Source organism: Chelonia mydas, chromosome 9, assembly GCF_015237465.2.
Source record: "Chelonia mydas isolate rCheMyd1 chromosome 9, rCheMyd1.pri.v2, whole genome shotgun sequence".
Classification (NCBI taxonomy): Eukaryota; Metazoa; Chordata; order Testudines; family Cheloniidae; genus Chelonia; species Chelonia mydas.
Window position 1 is genome coordinate 6328987 of NC_057855.1, and position 13671 is coordinate 6342657.

Here is a 13671-nt window from a genome sequence, read left to right on the forward strand (position 1 = left end):
TTAAGCTGTTTTCAGTTAAGCCTGCAGCTTCTGGGGGACATGGTTCAGACCTGGGTCTGGGTTTGCAGCAGGCTGGCGTGTCTGGCTCAAACCAGGCAGGGCACTGACGTCCCAAGCTGCCAGGGGAAACGGGCTTAGAGGTAGTCTCAGCACATCAGGTGGCAGTTCCCAAGGGGGTTTCTGTGATCCAACCCGTTACAGTGTAGCCAAGCCTGCGTCTTTCGATGTGGCTCTCCCAGAGGCAGCAGCAAAGAATGAAAGTGACAGCTTGGCAGCCCGACAGAGCTTGACGTTGGCAGCAGATTGGTATATTTCTTACTCGATCAGTTATTCATGGAGTGTTCTGAATGGGAGAGGGCAGCAGACTGTTTTCAGGTACCAACAAATTGCCTTCCGTCTCCACGCAGCCTGCCTGTGAATCACAGCAATGAGCTGCGGTGCTGCTTTGGAACGGAGCGCAGTACCCAAATGGGAAGGAAGAATGTTTTCACTGATCCCCCCCCCCACGGCCCCCCGTGTCACTGCATTAACCCTGTTGCACTGCCTCACTGCTCAAGGCTCTGCGACGCCGCATCGCCCCAGCTGCACTGCACTGCCCGCATGGTGCTGAATTACCCCTAGCGCTGCCCTCCATTCCTTGCATTATCCCCCCAGGGTGCAATACCTCCGTGGCACTGCATTATACCCCTTGGCACAACGAATTAGCTTCATGCTGCTGCACTGCACTAGCCATTGTACTGTCACCCTACCCGCACTGGGGCTTAGCTCTGCACCAAACTGCTACCCACGGTGCTCAATTACCTCCATAGCGCTGCAACCCTCCCATGGGAAGGGAAGCTGCTGAGTCAGCCAAAGAGCTGAACGGTGGCCAGTCAGGAATTTCCCATGCATGGGATCATGCTGGATTCTGCTTAGAACAGACCCAGACTTGTCTGAGGTGCCCAGCAACCATTATGACGGTTAGGAGGTGTTTGCCCAGAAGTCAGCGCTCAAGGCGGAAGTCATGTAATGTCCAAATTCATTTCTAAACAATCTGGCCAAGGCACCGGCAGGTTGACGCATGCGGTCTCTCTCTCTCCTTGCCTCAGCTCACGTAGGGCTGCCAGACATGGGTTTCATGTACTTCAGGGGCAGGCGAATGTTCATTCTTCAAAACATTTCCCCACAGCAGGTGTCATGGTCTGTAGCAAAGTGTTCTTTGGAATCCTACTGTAGTGGCAATGACCACCTGCGTATAGTAATAATAACCTCACAAATGTCAGTCCACATAATCCCACCTACAGATGGAGACACTGAGGCACAGAGCAGCAAAGTGACTTACCAAAGGCCACCGACGGAGGCAGTGGCAGTTACTCTCATGAACTCCTGGCTTCCAATCCGGTGGTCAGTCTGTTATGTTACATTGTTTCTCTAGAGCTAGAGACCCATTTAATGCAATATGGTCCATGTGTTAGGACTAGATGAGGAGAGAGTAATAAGACTGGGATTGTTCATCTTGGAAAAAGAGACGACTAAGGGGGGATATGATAGAGGTCTATGAAATTGTGACTGGTGTGTAGAAAGTGAATGAGGAAGTGTTATTTACTCCTTCACATAACACAAGAACCAGGGGTCAGGTTTAAAACAAACAAAAGGAAATACTTCTTCATACTACACATGGTCAACCTGTGGAACTCGCTGCCAGGGGATGCTGTGAAGACCAAAACTATAACTGGGTTCAAAAAAGAATTAGATAAGTTCATGGAGGATAGGGCATCAATGGCTATTAGCCATTATGGTTAGGGATGCAACCCCATGCTGTGGATGTCCCTAAGCCTCTGACTGCCGGAAACTAGGACTGGGCAACAGGGGGCGGATCACTCAATAATTGCCCTGATCTGTTAATTCCCTCTGAGGCATCTGGCACCAGCCACTGTCGGAAGACAGGACACTGGGCTATGACAGTTGTGTCTGTTACACCATCTGCCAGCAAGATCTCTCTTTCTATATATAGAGAGAGAGAGTGGTAGGGATTACTGCACTGCTATATTTATTTACATAATAAAGCTCTTCTTTTTGTTGTTTGTACAGCACCTGGCACAATGGGCCTCCTAGACACTACTGCAATATAAATACAGACCCATACTCTGCAACAGTTTAAGATGGGAAGTGAAGAATACTGCATGCAACTGAAATTTTAGGGATGCAAGACAATTACTTAAGTTGGAACTTGGCTAGAGGAGTGGGACAGTCTGATTCTTGGAGCAAATCTATTTTAGGTACTTATTTGGATTGCCCCCCCCCCATCACTGGAGCATCTAACCTCTCAATCTGTATTGTATTTATTTTCACACCACCCCTGCGAGGTTGGGTGGTGTTGTTATCCCCATTTTACAGATGGAGAACTGAGGCCCAGAGAGGTTAATCACACAGGAAATCTGTTGCAGAGAAGGAAATTGAACGTGGGTCTCCCACGTCAGCATCCTAACCACTGGTCCCTCCTTCCACCTCTGAAGCGTCAGGCAATCTATAACTTCTGTTAATGATCAGGACTTTGGTTTGACATCCGATCTGACAGATAGGCACCTCCAGGAAGCACAGCTCCCCCTAGCACCATTCTCAGACATTAGTTCAAGTACTGAGCAATCTCCAGTCGGGATGTTGGGGCCAGGGCAGGACGATCAAAAACTGAACTAAAATAAAATGGTTCTGTAGAACAAAACCACCTCCAGTTAAGAGCTCGCTGTATCTACCTCAACACACTGACAAGGGCTGGCATTGGGTACAAATTAATGCCACCCACATGTGAAAAAAAATCCTCTCCCCCAAACTATGTGTGTTTCTGTGGCCGGGTTTTCCCACTAGATGGCGACAACGGGTTGCATTTCGTTTTTTCAAAGTGGGAACCCCACAGCCACTGAAAGGGGAAATTGTGCTCTCAGAGCTGCACGGCAGATCTCAACTGTGATACCCTCTGCAGGTGCACGCATGGAGAAGAGAGCATCTGAGCAGCCGGGCACTTACCCCTGGTACATCTCCCATCCCGAGAATGTGGGAGGCTCTGAAACCGGAGGGATGACCAGTGCTACAAAGTTCTGCATTTGATCAACAACCAGCTGGGGTCCTAAAAACACAATGCCCCATCCCGGGAGCAATCATAAACACCATGCATTTGTACGGCCACAGGCACTCTGCGCCTAAGGGCCGCTGGGAACCTATAACTAAAAACTTACCACATAGCCAGAGGGCCAAGAAATAAACAAACAGCAGAGCAGGTGGGGAAAATGAAAGAGAAAAACTGCCAAAGCACAGCCCCCGACGTGCAAATAAATAAAACAACCCCTGCTCAGAGGATATAAATCTCGCACAGAAACCAAAACATCAGCAGCCTTGCCTGGGTGGTGCGTCCTGGCATATGCAGCAGGGTTAGAGCTCACGGACCCACAATGTAGAAGGCCCTACCTCCCATCCCTATGGGATTATGCTGCACAATAGATAGCGGATCCGATGCCTCTGACCTCAGGTGGTAGGATGGGACATAGGCACATAAAGGACTGCTTCGGAAGTCTGGGCCTATGTTATTTATATGTGACCTGCAAAGCATACTAAAAATGGCTTGCATCTATCTATCCATCCAGCCCCATATAGCCCCTCTATCCATCCATCCCCATATAGACCTATATATCCTTCACCATATAGATCCACCTGGCCAGCCACCCAGCCCCATACAGGCCCATCTCTCTCTATCACACGCTCATCACCAGGGTACCAGAACATCCTTTACTGCCCCTATTTGAGGTTTAATTTTTACTGCTTGTTTTTGATCATGTCCGACTTCCCTCCTTTTCCTGGAGAGCTGTAACTCTCCTTGGCCAGCCTGACAGGCAACGTCTCAGCTGGCAGTGGGAGCTGCGGCTCTCCCAGCCTAACCCTGGTTGAGGGCTGGGAGAGTTGCCATTCAGGTTTGTGCTGTGGATAGAGGCCATCACTTTCCAGAGCTGTTGAGCCAGCACTTTACACCAGATCAGAGGTCCCCAAACTGTGGGGTGCGCCCCTCTAAGGGTGCGCGGCTGGGCCTGAGCCAGCCCACGCAGGGGATGGGGCAGAAGTGCCACCCAGCCCAGTTCCAGCCCTGGCCCCGGCTTTGCCCCCAGCCTTGGCCCCAGCTCTGTTCCCGGCCCCAGACCTGCCTTGGTCCCCGCCCCCACACACATCCAGCCCACACGGGGGGCAGGACAGGAATGCCACCCAGCCCCGCTCCAGCCCCAGCCCCCAGCCTTGCCCCCAGCTCTGTTCTGCCCTGGTTGACTCCACCTCCTGCGCTTCCCCGAGCGAGGTCTCATGTGGCAGCCCTGCGGAGGGCTGGGAGACCATTCCCCTCTGAGGACGCCCACGCCCAGTATGGAATTGATGGGGTGGAGGGAAGGACAGTATGGAACTGATGAGTCTCTTGGGGGATCAGTGCAGAATTGATGTTTTTCAGGGTGGATGTGAGGCAGAGTGCGCCTAGTTTATGGCTCCTCCTTTGAGGGAGAAGATTTTATCCAGGGAACTTCGTGTGTCTCGCCAGCTGTGGTGGGAAGTATTTCAGGGAGGCCCTAGTTCCAATTTTGGGAGCACCTAACTTAGTCCTGTCTCATCTTCACCCAGGTCAGCCCAATGCCTACCAGTCAGAGCCCAAACCATATCCCCCCATCTGCCAGCAAATCCCACCCTGACAGTGCCCACCTCTGCAACTGCAGGCTCTTTGGGGCAGGGAGTTGTGCCCTCAGCAAATAATACACACTAATTAGCCACACGCAGTGCACATCACTCATGTCACCTCTGTAACCAGCCTGTCTCCAATCCCCAGCAGCTTGCAACACCCTGTGTTGTCCCATGGGCCTAACATGGTGGGGCTTTTGTCCCTCTTGCCTTTGGCCAGCTGACCTGCACTGAAGAATCATGCCGCTGAACAGAAGAGGAATGCAGACGTGATGGGAACTCCCGTGGGTTGGAATGAACCTGCCAGGAGATGTCAGCAAGACGCTGCATTCAGCAGATGTGCCAGGGACCAGGGCATAGGCGGTCTGGCCAACTGGTCATAGCTGGGCTGAGGTCTACCCACCAGGGACAGGAGTCAATAGGCAGGAGTTGGAGGAATCGCAAGAGCCAGGTTCTATAAGCCAGAGCCCAAAAGTCTGACACTGCAACAGGCCAAAGTCTGTGTGGCTGCCCAGACAACGTCCAACCCCTGGGCTTAAATAGGGTGCTTGGCCAATCAGAGGGCCACAAAGTGCCGTCACTCTGGGTCTCTTGAGCGGGACATCCTGCAGTGCTTACTCTCCATAATGTTCCCTGGCTGCATCTCTGATGGCCTGCCAATGGCTCTGTGGGACTATTGGCTGTCCTAGGCTCAGCAGACCTGGGTTCAGTCCCGGGGTCCTTCCATCATGCTTTAACTGTGAGCTCTTGAAGGCAGGGAGTGTCTCTTGCTGTGTGTTTGTGCAACACCTCGCACAATGGAGATCTCAGCTGGCGTCTTTAAATACTAGTGTCATATAAATAAAATACCATTATTGTCACAAAAGATAGGAAAGGAGCCCTCCATCAGAGTATGAGCTCTTTGGGGCAGGGACAGTGTCTACTCCTATCTTTGTGCAGCACCCGGCACCCAGCACCCAGGGCCCCTGATCCTGACAGGGGCACTACAGCAGTACTAGCTAGAAACAAGGAGCAGGAGACAACATGTGGGAGTGAAGGAGAATCTCACCCTTTCCGCTGCTTCTTGCACTGGCAGGTTGGACTCTCCGGAGTTGAACAGCAACACAAATGTTTGGATGTGGTTCTGATACTGTTACCGGTGCAGCCCTTCTCTCTGACTCCCCTCCACCCTTAAGGATCCCCACCCCCAGAAACTCCTCCCTGCTTGACTGAGACCCCCTCCAGCAGGGCCCCTCACACGCCCAGGGCAGCGTCTTGTGCACACTCCAGGCGGTCTAGAGAGAGGTGGGACCTAGACTTAGGGCCTGATCTGAAGTCACTCGAAAGCTGCCATTGGCTCCACTGAGCTTTGGATCAGGCGCACAAGCGGGAGAAAGGAAAGGTGGGGGTGGAGAGGAGGGAAGGCGAGGAGATGGAGACTCATGCTATTGTTTATGCTGAGCAGGACACAGCTGATATAAGCAGGGAAGGGATCTGAGTCCTTCCTGACTCCAGAGCTGGGCACAGCCAGCACCACCGGCCCTCGCCGAGGTCTGAGTGCAGCTCCTAGGACTCAGCGTGCAGAGGATGGGTATTGCAGCTAACCACTGGCACGCTGAGCAAGAAGCATCAGATCAGCATCTGGCAGAACGATCGCACTCCACAGCCCAGACGGGAAAGGCAGAAGGAGCTGAAGCTTCTCTTCCCCAGGTCCGTATCCCTCAAGCGAATTCACCAGCAACTCCTGGGCAAAGAAGCAGCCTGGGGGGCTGTGGGGAGGATAGGCTCTGGAGATTCCCTGGGCCCAGTGCAGCTAGGAAAGGGGCACAAGGAGATCAGATACTCCCACCCACCATGCAATGGTCACTAGAGACCCCAGCCCCCCATGTGGGAAAAGCCTGGGAGAGAGACCCTAGCACTGCTTTTTGTCATGTCACACACGTGAGTCCCCTCCGCCACGGGTCCGGGTCCAGGCCAAGTTGCCCGTGATTGACAGTTGTTCTCACCTGACAGCTGTTGTGCGGTGGAACAAGCGTGGAACAAGCTTGCTGGGTCTCACTGTTCTCTACAGAAGGCGTCCACCCCGGCACAAAAAATACTCAACCATAACTGGCGTCAGCCAGCAGCTTCTCTGGCAACTGCAGCAAGGGGCCAAGGAATGACGGGACATGGAGTCTGAACCTCTGCCCAGTTAGGGCCCCTTTACGCTGGGATGGAATATAAGGAGGTCCCATCTACACTATAGTTGCAACCAAAAAAGGCGACCCACTCACAGCGTGGCTGGCTCGGATCCAGAGACAACCCCATTCTGATTGGTTGTGTTGATGGGACCATAGCTGGGCTGCTCAGGGCTTTGGAACACGGTGAAGGTCCGTCAGCGCTACAGACCTCAACCCTGATACCATCAGGCCAGAGAGCAAACAGGCCGTAACCGACTTCCCCGAGTCAGGCGGAGACATGCCTCAAGTGCTGCGGCCTGACATGGTTTTCTGTCCACACTGGCAACAAGAAACCATGTTGGCCCACGGCCACAGGTCCCCGCTGAATACATACGCAGTTACTACTGCAGAGAAGACACAGCCTGGGACATGTTTGCTAACCATAGCGTGGCTATCGTGGGTCTGATCCTGTGGCCAGCGAATTCAACGGATACCTCCCTGAAGTTCAGTGGGGGCAGGATCTGAGCCTCCAGGTGTGGTCCCAGCTGGTGTGAATCAGCAGCGCTCTATTGACTACCACGGAGCTACCTATATCGTTATGTCAGGGGCCGGGCCGTCTTCCTTCCAGGCAGGCACGGCTGAGCAAGGGAGCGGCATGAAGAGCAGGTCAAAGGAGCAAGGGTGCGTGGAAGAAAGGGCAGCGGGGTGGATAATGTAGCTCTTCCTGCTTCCAGGTAACGAGCTGCAGATGTCTGCGTCCCCCTCCGCTCGGCACCCGGACGGAGGCAGGGGTGAAGAGCGGATGCCAAGAGCTGTCAGAGTGCCCCGCATCAAACGCTATCGGCCCTGCTGCCCTCGCTGCTAACGATGGGCTCTCAGGTCTGCCCTGTGTGTGTGCGTGTGGGGGGCGGGGGCAGAGGTGCTGGCTAACACGGGCACAGGGGGAACACGGGCACTGCCTTCCCGGTGCTGAGCGGGGGAGGACCCCCACCCATCTGTGGCTCGTTACGTGGGAGTGGAGAGAGCTGGATGAGCAGCTCTTCTGCCCATTGAGTCCCGCGCCCTCGCGCCTTTGCTCTGCATGTCGTACCGCGGGCAGCAGCACAGCCTGGCTCCGGAGGAGTGGTGCTCACGCACCCTGGGGACGGGTGCGTCATACGTAGGCCATGACATCAGTGGAAGGGCTCCCATCAGTCTGGGGTTTGGTTTGGTTTCCGCCTGTCTCAGCAGCGTGTAGGTGCGGGACACTTGCCGGGATTAGCTGGGTCTATCTCACGTCATCCTTCCCTGCTAGTGCAGGGGCCTGGGCACCGGCGCACCTCGGCCCCTCCTATCTCTGCCCATGGTGAAATGCGAGTCTCCTGGGGGCGGCAACACTTCGGCTGTTGCGGTTAGGCTGCAGGTGCGGCGGGAAGGGAGTGGTTGGTGACCTGGGGTGTCCGGGAGGTTGGGCTAGAGTCGTAAACTCCCCCCCCGCTTCCCCCGAGGTGCCATCTCCCAGCTGCATGGAGGCGTGAATGGGATGCCAGCTTCTGTGTGAGATCCCGTCTGACTCCATGCCTGCCCTCGGAGTTCCTCCTGCCCTCCATCTCCCCACTCCATGCCCCTCAGCCCGCCATCCCCTCGTAGCACTCAGAGAGCTTCGTCTGAGCGCTGCACGCTCCTTTCCCACAGGATCCCTTCGAACGCTTCCCGATACTCTGCCCGCAGCCGTGGCAAATCTAACGGGCCTGTGGTGTCTGGCTCTGTCCCTCAGGCCACGTCAGGTCACGCCGGCTCCAATGCTCAGGGATCCCTCGCCGGGAGCTCAATTTGTGAACATCTTTTGGTAAAGCTCTCTCAGTTTACGCCCCACTTCCTTTGGCGTGCTGCAATCCCCAGCCTCATGTACCATTAGCCTGCAGCGGTCTGGCTGAGCCAGTCAGTCACAGAATCATAGAATCGTAGGACTGGAACGGACCTCGAGAGGTCACCTAGTCCAGTCTCTGCACTCAGGGCAGGACTATGTATTATCTAGACCATCCCTGACAGGGGTTTGTTTAACCTGCTCTTAAAAATCCCCAATGATGGAGATTCCACAACCTCCCTAGGCAATTTATTCCAGGGCTTAAACACCCTGATAGTTAGGAAGTGTTTCCTAACGTCCGACCTAAATCACCCTTGCTGCAATTTAAGCCCATTGCTTCTTGTCCTATCCTCAGAGGTTAACGAGAACAATTTATCTCCCTGGAGATGAAGGAGTCAAGGGTTGGGATAGCAGGGGGCTATAGGGTAGGTGGAGATGGGGGAACCCAGGATTGGGATAGCAGGGGGCTATAGGGTAGGTGGAGATGGGGGAACCCAGGGTTGGGATAGCAGGGGGCTATAGGGTAGGTGGAGATGGGGGAACCCAGGGTTGGGATAGCAGGGGGCTATAGGGTAGGTGAAGATGGGGCAGCCCAGGGTTGGGATAGCAGAGGGCTGTGGGGTAGGTGGAGATGAGGCAGCCCAGGGTGGGTTAGGAGGGGGTTAGCAGGGGATTGAGGGGCATCGGTAGAGCCAGGGTGGAGGGGAGCCCGGGGCTGGGATAGCAGGGGGCTGTGGGTTGGGATTGAGTGGCATCGGCAGAGCCGAGGTAGGGGGGAGCCTGGGGCTGGGATAGCAGGGGATGCTGTGTGTCAGGACGGAAGTGTGCTGGGGTTCTGGTGAAGCAGCATGCATTGTACCCACCTGGACTGGACCCGCCTCTAGCCAGCACTACCAGAGTCTTGATTTCACACATGCCTTCCTTCTGCCTAATGTCAAAGCAATAAAAGAGCAGTTGTTAAGCTACCCCCCGAATCACACACTCTGCTCTCCCCTTTGGAATTACATTACTGCACTTTAGCCACTTTTCTGTAATCAACATCCCCGCTCACTGCTATTTAACAGTGGATGAGCTTCCTCTTTTGGCACAAGTCCATACTTTTCTGCTTTTCCCCTAAGGCTCCTAGCAATGATCATTTCTGCTAGCCTGCTCTCTGTTGGTGCAGGCTGCAATTCTTCCCTAACATAGCAAAGCTCTCCAGAGGGCTGTCGTTCCGAACACAACTCTGCAGCGCTGTATTTAGAATCTCCCCCAGCAAACACAATTTATTTCCAACCCCCTTTTCCTTTGGTTACACTGCCTGGGCCCGATTCCCTCTCACGCTGGTGCAGAAGTAACTCTGTCACAGCCAGAGTGATTACACTGCTGTCAAGCTGGTGCGGATGAGAGAAAGAAGAGAGACTGATAAGATTGGGATTGTTCCCTTAGAGAGGAGACGGATAAAAGGGGACTTGATAAAAGTGTGTGAAATAATGACCAGGGTAGAGAAGAGAGACCGGGAGTTTCTTTTCTCCCTGGCTCCCAGCACAGGAAACAGGTACCAGTCAATGAAACACAAAGGTTGGAAATTCAAAACTGACAAAAGGAAATGTTTTTTCACCCAATGTGTAATTAGCCTGTGGAACTCCCCGCCACATGAAGTCAGTTAGGCCAAAAACTCCTTGGGATTCAAAAATGGGATTGGACTTTTATATGGATATGAAAAATATCCCGTGTTATACTAACGATAACTACATTTTGGAAGGAATATGAAACCTTGTGCTTCAGGGCTTAAGCCAAGCTGTGTTAGATTTCAGGCTAAGACCTATGTTGGGGGCAGATTACCCCACATCTGCTACTATGAAGCATCTGGCACTGGCCATTGTCAGAGACAGGACACTGGGCGTCTGCACCTTGGATCTGACCCACTCTGGCAATTCCTATAAGAGAGAATCTTCCCGCGTATCTGTGGGCTGCTGTTTTAGTGCACTCCATGCTGGGGAAAGGTACGAGATCAACAGCTCTGGAGCCTACAGCCTTCTAGGCACCCACAGAGCAGGCACGGGCAGCAATACAGCAAGCTTCCTCTGTAGCAATCCAGGCCTTGAGCCATCAAGTTGTGCATGTAACTAACCTATGCAGCTGCATGATCCTACTGTTGTCCCTCTGCTGAGCGGGAGCTGATGCTGGGACCTGGCAGGTCAGCTTCCTATTGGAGGAGAAATCCGTGGCACTGGGGATACTCTTAGTGCAGCTTGTTTGTTTACATTCTAGACCGCAGTCCTGGAACAGAGGTGGTCACAAAGAGCACCCGGGCAAAACCCTCTGTCAGGAACCTCAGCCAAAACACCAGTGCCCCAGTCCCAGAGAGTGACTGTGCCTCAAGCGTCGACTAGTCAGAGAGAGTAAGGCAGAGAGCAAACTCCCACGCTGCTTGCCACTGCTCCCCCCACCGTAACTGGCTCTGCAAAGCTGCAGCATTTCTTCAAAGACTGAACAGTGAACCCTGCTCGCACTCCCCAAAGAAACAACTTGTAAAACTACGTGTAACAGCGCCACCTGGTGCCTCCCACCATAATAACAACATCGTCAGTTCCCTCACTCTCCCTCACTCCTGTCGACTTGCAGCCACTTGTTGCATTTGTCTTAAATCAGATCTAAACTCTTCGGGGTAGGGACCAAGCCTTCTTCCGTGTTTGTGAAGCGCCTGGCACAATGAGGCCCCGATCCTGACTGGGGCCTTTGGATGCTACTGCAATACACATAGGGAACACAGAGGGAGATTTTCAAAGGCACAGGAAGGAGTTAGGTGCTTCCCCTGGGAGTTGGGCACTTTGCTGCCCTTTGTGCCTTTAAAAATACTCTCCATCATAAACGCAGATGCTACTGACAGGCTTTGGCTGAGATGCCTCATTCCTGGAACTCCCCCTTTGAGTGACTGCACAGGCCGAGATGGCTCCAGAGTGGATGGCACCATGGGCCAGAGGGCCCACCCTGGCTTCTCCCTGAATGCAGGGAGAGTGCTATGGACAAAGAGGGAGGTTCCGGGGCTGGCTGCGTGGCACGTCCTGCTGATGTCTCACCCTCATTCCACCACTGCATTTCACACGGGTGTGGGGTCAGTACTGGGGACTCTCCACTGTTACTTTGCTACATACAATATTTATTATTCAAACTGACAGTATTGGATTCCGACGGCCCTTTAAGCTCATCTCTCCCGGGAAAGTGTTCCACGTATAGCAAGATGCCTGCAAAATGGAGCATGTTTTAGGCCAAATCGCCCATTTTCAAGGCACAAAACACCAACAGATTCTAATTGCAAGTAGCTTCGCCTTTTGTTGGGAGAATTTCACCCAGTCTGTTTGTATTGCTCATGGTTATGGGCTTTGAGGCGATCATTTCCAGGTCATAACAGCAATACCATCTCTGATCCAGGAGAGCGTTTAAGCACATGCTTAACTTTAAGAACAGGCTTCAGTCCCACTGAAGCCACTTGGACTTTAAGCAGGTGCTTATGTACTTTGCTGAATACAGACTGATCTGACCCCAGAGTCTGGTGGTGGTCTCAGCACTGCCTCCTGCTGGGTGCAATACGTCAGCACCGTTCACTGGGTAGAAACGAGTGATGCGAAAGGTGAGGCTTTCAAGCTCTGTCTCCAAGGTCACGCATACAAGGTTGGCTCAGGGCCCCAGCACCTGTATATCATGAAGCCACAGATCGCCTGCAGCGCATGCTAAACCCTTGAAACGCGCCACCTGCCGTGTCCTCATGTTTTGCTAACTACTCTGCTAACAGCCGGCGCGTCTGGATGCGTTTCAGAATAGTGGTTTTCATCTTGCATTTCTATGCTTATGTGAGATGGTTCACAGGTGTTAAGTCATGGGTCGGCAGCTCGCTGCAAACCCAAGTGGCTTTGGGTGCGTCGGTGAGAATGGGCGCTCAGGGCACCCGTTGACCACGTTAACTTGGCCTCCCCTGCAAATTGGACAGGGCAGGCGAAGGGAGATTTACTGGGCGCTGGCCTCTTCCTTGCAAACTGAATCGCAGCCTCTTGCTATTTGTTGTGGCTGGCATGTGCCCAGCCAGTTGGCCGCTTTGGCGCTGGCTTCACAGCGCTGCTGATCTTATTAGCAGACAGTGTTTTCGGGTTGGTGGCGAGTGCTACAGTCAACTGATTTCTTTTTTTTTTTTAATTACTGAGAGTCTTTTCTGAAACAACTGCACCACTTCAAAATATTACACAACCCCAGGACAGCCCTGGGGCCTGCACATTGGTGTGAGAGCCAGTCTGTCTTTGTGGTGCACGGGTCCTACAGTGTGTGTGTGTATTTATGTGTATTATAGTAGCACGAAAAAGCCCCAGTAAAGATCAGGGCTCCATTGTGCCGGGTGCTGCACAGACATGTAGCATGAGGCAGCCTGTGCCCTGAAGAGTTTATAATTTAAATAGACAAGATACACAGTGGGAGATTGTGCAGGGAGAAGGGAAAAATTGTTTTCCCCATTTCACAGATGTGGAATTGAGGCGAAGAGAGATTATGTGACTTGCCCAAGTCAGAGGGCGAGTCAGTAGCAGAGCTAGGAACTGAGGCCAGATCTCCTGAGTCCCAGTCCAGGGCCTGACCCATATAAGACCAGCCTTTCAGTTGCTCATTATCTAACTAGGCTCGTCTCTATCTTCTTATCTCTGCCGTATCTGCGGGTTCCATCTAATACCATATATTATTATATATTATTATGATTGAAAGAATTTCTTTTTAGATGGAATGTACTTTCCCAGCATTGATGCTGTTCACTGGCTTTCTTCATTTCACTCAGCATGGGCAGGTCAAGGACCCAGATTAGTCATTTCTAGAGAGACAGGGTAGGTGAGATAATCTTCTATTGGACCAATGCAATTGGTGGAAAGTACTGGCTTTCAAGCTCCACAGAACTCTTTTTCCTTCCCCAGACCTCAAGAAGTGGGTCCAATAAAAGACATGGCCTCACCTACCTTGTCTCTTTCATATCCAGCAGGGCTACAT

General features: G+C 52.8%; 1 long non-coding RNA gene across 1 annotated transcript; it reads right to left on the reverse strand.

The window, feature by feature from the left end:
- Window positions 1-5395: 5395 nt before the first annotated feature.
- On the reverse strand, window positions 5396-10855 carry LOC122461726. Its single transcript, XR_006283850.1, has 3 exons — window positions 10781-10855; window positions 9531-9595; window positions 5396-5509 (listed from the first exon to the last, which is right to left on the reverse strand). It is a non-coding gene; the product is annotated as an uncharacterized LOC122461726 (long non-coding RNA).
- Window positions 10856-13671: the final 2816 nt, after the last annotated feature.